The sequence below is a fragment of the Apis mellifera genome, linkage group LG7 (genome assembly GCF_003254395.2).
Source record: "Apis mellifera strain DH4 linkage group LG7, Amel_HAv3.1, whole genome shotgun sequence".
NCBI classification, from domain to species: domain Eukaryota; kingdom Metazoa; phylum Arthropoda; class Insecta; order Hymenoptera; family Apidae; genus Apis; species Apis mellifera.
Genome location: NC_037644.1, coordinates 8,985,240 through 8,993,344, shown reverse-complemented (window position 1 = coordinate 8,993,344; position 8,105 = coordinate 8,985,240). Strand labels below are relative to the sequence as shown.

The window sequence follows — 8,105 nt, the reverse complement described above, 5'->3', positions numbered from 1 at the left end:
ACGTGGAATAATAATCTTGATGAAGCGGGATTTATTTTTAAAAATAAATCACATCTGATTCCACGATTCTCCATTTCAAAACAGGCTATACCTTTGCGTAACGAATTTACGGCATCGTAGTTATACGAATCAAATAAATTTCATTAAAAAATCATGAAATTTGTTTGTTTTAATGCCATGATTTTTTCTGTTTTCTTTTCTTCTCTTTCGTTTTCTGTTCCTTTTTTTTTCAAGAAAAGAGATTGAATTTATGACGATAGTTATTTTCAAAAGGGAGGATTAACTGATTCTCGAAATTGGTCGGCTCAGGCACGATGGTTACTTTGATTTCTTTTTCATCCTCAGCGGGAGGCTTTGCCGTAATATCAACGAAATCGTGGAACACAGTCTGGTCTTAAACTTTGCGTGACTTTATTTTTAAACACGACAAACGAACGATTCGTCATCGACTAGGGAGAATCCGAATGAAACTTTTTCGCAGTTCTATATATTTTTTTTTTATTTTTTGTATTTTTTATGAGTATTTTTGAGTCATTTGTGTTAACCATAAACAATCTTTCCTATAGGAATGAATAATTAATAAAATTCTTTCTTGTGTTGAATTAGTTTAATAAAACTGTATGAATAGATATTATTAATTTTATAAATTGCATTTCTAATATAATTTACAGATTAATTGGATATAATACTGAAATATGATCTGATATATCACGAATATAATAATATTTTATTCGATTATTTGCTATTGAATTTCGAATCTTTAATTCGAATAATAAAATATGCAATTTAAAGATTAAATTGAAAGTAATTTGTTAGATATTTGTGATTTAATGATATCAACTAAGCGTTATTTCTAAATTTCTAATTTTTTTGAAATTTTTTTTCATTATAAAAGAATTCCTTTCTTCATTGTTGAATTTTTTGGTATTCATTTTTAATTTATATTAAATTATTAAGGAATTCTTTTCTTCATTGACAAATTTTTCAATTCAAAATATATTTCATTAACATGCAACATGTACGATTTTCTTTTCAAATCACAAAGAAATTTCTTAGCATCGAAATCGTTTTTATTATTAAATTCTCTATGTTACTATTTATTATTAAACTTATTTTCTAAATTATTTTTAAATTATTCTCTACTTTCTTCAACTATTTCAAAACTTCTTTGAATAACTTTCATTAACAAATTTCAAATTTTTTAATCATTATAATTCACTGTTTCTTTCAGTCATAATCGCAGAATTCTCTTTTAAAATTTTTAATCTTCTTAATTTTTTACAAAATATTAAGAAGTCCTACAACAATTCTCCAATTCGAAATTTTCTTTATTTATAATCCCAACATTTGCAATTTTTTAATAATTTTTCTTTTTCAAACTTTCATATTATCCCTATCAATATCTTCTTCCAAAATCCCTTTCAACATCGATTCTCTAACTAAATCTTTACAAATATTAAAAAAAAAAAAAAAATTATTCAATCAAAATTCTAATAATTTCCTCTCCTCTCGAATCTCTATCTACAAATTAAACGAAATCAAAAATAAAAAATTTTTTTCCAAAAATTTCAACAAAACGAGTGCATTCCAACAAAGTGCACAGCCAGAGTTGGACATTGACTCATCGAAAAAGTAACTAATTAAAATTTTCGAATAAAATTACTTTAATCGTAATCACTTATTAAAATGTTTGAACTACATTTATTCGTAGCTATTATAATCGATTCGTTTTTCGTTATTCAAATTATTAAATTTATTCTGCCCATCGCTGTGCACAGCCTTCCAGCACGCAAGTGCACGCTCCCCGTCTCTCGTCTGTTAGACACCAACGTTTCCACGGAGAGTAGGTGCAACGCGGAAGCATCGTCTAGCATTCCAAGCTCGCTAATAACCCGGCGGCGGGTCATTATTCTAGAGAAGGAGGTGACGGCGGTCGCCACGCAGTTTCCCACTCAAAATGAAAAACCCGAACGCGAACACGTGGAGGGGATGATGCATGCAGAGGCTACTTTCAGTGGCCGACGACTTCAGTGTACGTTGGTGGGGTTGGACTCTCGTGTCTCACGCACGCACACTCTCTACCCCGAGCTTAGTCTAGCCTTAATAGTCATCCACTGGAAGCCGGAGACGATCGAATCTGTCCTCCGCCACAATCACGCGTCCGTCTTCTCTGAATTTTCCATCGTTTTCATCTTCGATCGTCGATCGTTCAAGGTTCGGTGAATACGTTCGAAGAAATATCGTGCGGTGTTTCAGTGATATACGGAGGGTGAATTACTTAGTGCTTAGTTAGTTTCGTTGTATCAACATTCGGTCTTGTTGACAGCTGGCTGCCTTCGATCGGATCGCATCGGTTTGTTCTCGAGACGAACTCGAGAGAGAAAGAGAGAGAGAGAGAGAGAGTTGGTTCGATCGAAGTGCAGCCGCGATTGAACTGGACACGTCTAACTCTTTGCTCGGATCGAGCGTCGCGAAGGTGGTGTGCTAGTTTTTTTTTTTTTTAATTCATTCGAGAATTTTGTGATTTCGAGATTTTCGAATATATACAATTATACGTTGTATAATCTTGGTAGAAAAGTGAAGAAAAAAGAGAGACTCGCCGGGTGGAAATATACAAGTGGTGGTTCTTCTCGTTCTTTCTGTGTATTTGTTAAATTTTTAATTTATGGGTGATATATATATATAATATATTCTTGTGATAATAATTATTCGCAATTGAGATTCGTTTTTTTTTTTGAGGTATGAGACTCGTTTCATACGTAATTGCTCAAGATAAGGACAATTATGATTATTCTTTTCTTCTTTTTCTTTTTTTTTTTTTAGGAGCGTGATTCATGATATAGGTGGGCAAAACAATGGTTGTTTATTATGCCGAGTCTCGTTCCTCGGTTGACACGTGATGACGGATGGAGTGATACAATAACGCTACGATTTAACGGATGACACACGGAAATTTATTCGATGAATCATTCGATTGGAGTGGTCATGTACAGAAATAAAAATAAAATCAACGTTTAGCGAGACGTGGTTGTCCCTGACCTTCTTCTTTCCCTCGTTCACGCTAATTTCATTCAATTTCTATTAATCTCTTTTATGTATAACAATGTATATTTCTAAAAATTTATGTTTAATTCAACAGTGTATCAAGGGATATAACATATCGATTTATAATATATTATAATTATATATTTAAATTCCTATTAATTCTTATTACTATTTACAAAAATTTATTAAGTTATAGAAAAATGTATGTATTCTTATATTTAAAGATATAGATTAAGTTATCTAGGATAAAATTCTACAGTATATATATACATATCTTTATTATTTATTACTACAATTGTCAAAAATTTTTTCCAATACTTTTTTCAAAACGATTGCCTACTTTAAAATTCCTTCCAATCATATCCCGCTAAAAGTTAATTCCTCGAGGCGAGAATCGAGCCGATATATTTCACCGATGTATCGTCGAAAATAATAAAAAAAAAAATACAAGTTCAAAGTCGAGGTAACGATAACAAGGGATTAACATCGATTCAGCTCGAAGCCAAAGCTTGGAAGCGGAGCCGGAGCAAACCGACCGATCCGTGACGACGGCCAACACTGTGACCGTGTATCTCGACGTTTCTCTCGGGTGTTGAATCGAGGGCCTCCCTCGCCGCCACGCGAGGAGCGATCGAGGGGCCGCGGATCAACCAGAAATAATTCGTTCCCGTGTTCCAGAGTGCGCTGACACCCGCTCCACCGTATTATTTCTAGCGGGTCTGAATCACTGAGGCAGCTGGGATGGCCGAAATAGTCGGCTTCGTCGGCGGCTTCTGCCTCCCTCCATCGACGCCTGGCCGAACGGGCAAACAGTCGTCGACGATCGAGCAACGGTTGGAAGCCGCTGTGGGTGGAAGATGGAAAAGAAGGGCCCGAACACGCACGCACAGGATGAATCATTGCCCGTTTCTTTTTCTCTCCCTCTCTCCATCCCCCTCCCCCCCCGCCGTCCGGCAGACGAGATGTTTGGCAGTTTGTCTTCTTCTTGATGGCGGTTCAGGTGGTTCGGTCGTCGTTGATTCAAGGTCGTGCGAATAAATCGATGGAGGAGAGTAAATGATGTGGTTGGAGCAAAAACAGGAATTTGTTCTTCTTGGAGAATCCTTTTGGAGAATGTGATTAGGGAGGAGGGAGGGAGAGATGGATGATTATTGAACATTTGTGAAACGAGGAATCTAGTTTTTATGGAATTCTCCGAGGATTATATTGGAGATGAAGAAGATTGAATTAATTTTTTTTTTTTTTGAGGGGAAAGATATTTTGGAATTTGTTTTTTTAGAATATTGGATTGTTGAAGGAATAAAATTTGTATTTCTGTTCTTAAGATTTGGATTTGAATATTTGTGTGTAAAAAGGAATTTGTTTTAGAAACTTTGGGGGATCGTTAGTAGAATTCAAGGAATTAATCTTGAAAATGCACGATGAGAAATTTATGGATTTCTGGGATTCTCTAACGATGCGTTTTTGTATACGAGAAGGTATCTTGAATAGTAGATGGAAAAATGGAAGATGAAGAACGAAGATCAAGGGATAAAACCAAGGGATGGAATTTATTTTTCTTTCGAGGATTCTGGATTAAAATTAAATATCGTATACAATAGGAATTTGTTTCGAGAACGAGAAATATCTGTTTCAGATTCAAGAGACTGATGTCATCATTGATTTTTCAGAGAATCGTTTTGTCTCTTTTATGATAATTAATACAAATAAGCATGGAATATATTTTTCATAAGGATTATAATTTTGAAAAATCTTTTATCATAGTCAGTTTCTTGATCTTTATTCTTTGTGTACACATGTGAAGAGAAATCTATTTTTAAAGAATTTTAAATTCGACACGTGGCCTTATGCTTCTTATGATCAAAGCAATGGAATTTTTCTTCAAGAGAAATAAATTTCTACTTGATTCTACTATTCAAATAAGAATCCGTTCTTTTTTAAAATTCTTTAACGATTACATTACATTTTGTATAAATAAAATTTTAAAATTTCTCTCGATCTAAAAAATTCGTGTACACAAAGAATTTTGTCCAGGACGCGTGATATCATGGTGGATGGAATCTTAAGGGTCTCTGAAATTCTCGAAAAAATATTTCGCTAAATATTTCGTCCGACAATCTTCTGTTGTTGTCAAGTTGGTTATTTCGGCATCTCGAATTCATTAGTTCACAGGGACGATAATTACCTCTCGTATAGCGGCTTAACAGCCTTGATCTCATAGCACGATCACTCACACACGCTCGAAATAATCTCATGCACGATGTAATTTTCTTGGTTCATACCCAGCTAGGCCGAATCTAACATTTATTTATGATCGATGAAGATGCCAGGATTGTTTCTCTTTTTCTTCTCCCTTTTCTATAATTATTTCTCATCGATAATTATTAGAATTCGATTTTTTTTTAAAATTCGTAATTGCCATTTATTTAAAAATTTTTTAATTATTCATTCTTCATGAAACGTTCCCCATTATTTTCCTTGCTTTGTTCCATCTTCTTTCTCAAAATGAATTTTGAATGAAATGAAATTTTTTCCAAATATTAAATAAAAATGATTAAATAAAAATGATCCGAATAAATATGACAGATTAAATAAAATCAGATTAAGAGAATAATCCATGCATAGAAGAATTTCTTATTCCATTCCATTTTTATAAACGATTTGCATCGATAATTTCAAGTTTGGAACAAATCATGTTACAAATATATCATTATATTCCTTCTTTCCCTCATTGAACAGCATATTACAATAAATATCTAAATTAAATGTAAGAAAAATTCTATAACAAAATTACAAATAATGCCATTAAATTATACCAAATACAATTAAATTCCAGCTCGTATCTAACGATATAATTCTCACGTTAAGAACAAAATTAAAGAACGTCTTCGAGACTTTGGCACGTTGAAGAAGATGGCGGATTCATTACGACGGACCCGTCCCTACCCTCCCCGCGATTAATCAAACGGCCGTGCAGACCGGATTCACGGTCTAATTTTGCATCAGGTCGTCGGTTCGTAACGGTGTCGTGCGAGGACCGGTCAAGTAATATGACGATGATCCTCCTCGCAAGGCTGAAACGCGCTGGGCAACACGAGAATACCACCGTTCCGTACACGGAGCATCGTGCGCTGGATGCAGGCCTGGTTCACGCAATGGAACGCGAGGGAATCTTCTTTGTTTCCGGTCACGCGCGCTGATCATGGAGAGTTACGGATCTGCTCCAGTTTTAATCTTTCTTTAAGAATAATTTCGAGACGGGGATAATCTTTATTCTGCGCTTTGAACGAGAAGAAATTATGAAATTGTTTGTACGAATCGTAGAATTTCGTTTGTTCTTTTCTTTTTTTTTAAAAAAATTTAGAGAAGACGAGGACTCTATTATGATTCTTTTTTTTTTTATTTTGTGAAAAAATTACTAGATTTTAAATATGAAATTAATTGTATTCGTGTAATAAATTTTTATATAAGTTATATATATATTTATTATATTATTGGTATTTAAATTATGGTTTAATTCTTTAATATTCGTGTAATAGAATTTCGTTTTTAAGTTGTAAAATGATTTCAATTTTTAGAAAATTATAGTTGATTATTTAAGAAAACTTTTATTTAATTGTATCCATATTTAATAAATAGTCATCTGTTTTCAACTCTCATTTCCCATACAAATTTTTTATTCAACTTATACTTGATTTGTTAAAAATGTATTATTATCATCCTTTATTTTAAAATCAATTTTTAATTCATTACTAGATTTTTCATTATTTGTTATTATTAGATAATAATATAATGATAATAATTTCAGTTTCATCAAAGAAATTAAAAAAAAAAGATATAGTTAAAATTTGAATCGTATTATAGCATTAAATTTATTTCATTTAAACATCAGGAAAAAGTGAGCAATTAAATAAATTTTCCAGTTGGCACTAATTATTGCTAGATATTTCTTGAGTTTTATTTTCACTCTGCACTTTCTATAAATTATTATAAAATATCTTTCCATATTTTAAAAATTTAAAAAAAATTTCCTCAATTAATGTATATCTAATTTATTATTATCCACTGTAACATCTAATTATCATAATTTCATAAAATCAATCATGAAATAACTCGAATCGAGGAATAAGCAGCGAAAATGTTGAAAAACCGATAAAAAACCCAATATTTTTTTATAGAAAATTTCTCGAAAATAAATTTAATTGTCATGTCATTGAATATAATAGAAAATTTTGCAATAATATAATTTTATTTATTAAAGATCAAAAGTCAAATCAATTCGTAATTTCTCAATTTTTCAAATTAAAATAACAAAATCTAACTAAATTAATCTTCAAAAAAAATGTGTTGCATTTCTCAACTATTATAATAGTATTTATCTTAATAATGTTACAAAATAAAATCATTTAAAATAATTGCAAGATATCATTCAATTAAATTCAATTATATTTATTTCTATCGCAGAATAAATTCAACTCTTTCTCATACATGATCGTGTCGCATTATCTATTTAAATACGAATTGCAATGACAACAAAATTATAAATTGCACTGTACCCCATCATTCAGATAATTCATATTTCAATCACAAAAAAAAAAATTGAAATTCTCCTCACAACTATATATCCTCTATATCTCGAATGACAATATGAAATAAAATAATTCGTTGGATCGAACTCGATGATGCTCAATAACGATACGACACGAAGAATCCATCCAATCGAATCGTCTCTCGAGCAAAATATCGAAAAGTGGTATCGTGCACTCGTGTGCACGATATCGAAGCAAGAAGATTCTAGACCCCACGTGAATTTTGCCGTATGTTCGCCGAGTTCTTCATCGGCGACCAAATATAGCCGGGTAATGTTATACACGTCACGTGGTCAGAAATAGCCTAAGAAGAGGGCCTAGCCGAGTGTGCACACGGCACTGTGTGCACCCTCCGCCGTCCCTCCGTTTTGAAACGAGGCGGACTACCAGAAGCGATGAGGAAAATACGTTTACCTCTTCACGCTCGTTAAACCAGTTACCAGAGAGAAAGGTGATACCGGGTACAGACAG

General features: G+C 32.7%; 1 protein-coding gene and 1 long non-coding RNA gene across 31 annotated transcripts in view; one reads left to right on the top strand and one right to left on the bottom strand.

Annotated features, from left to right (window-relative positions):
* Window positions 1–8,105, bottom strand: part of LOC551259 (titin) — a 206,043-nt gene that overhangs the window by 65,622 nt on the left and 132,316 nt on the right. The window lies entirely within an intron of this gene.
* Window positions 1,173–3,525, top strand: LOC102655685. The gene is made up of 2 exons (XR_409939.3): window positions 1,173–2,739; window positions 2,824–3,525. It is a non-coding gene; the product is annotated as an uncharacterized LOC102655685 (long non-coding RNA).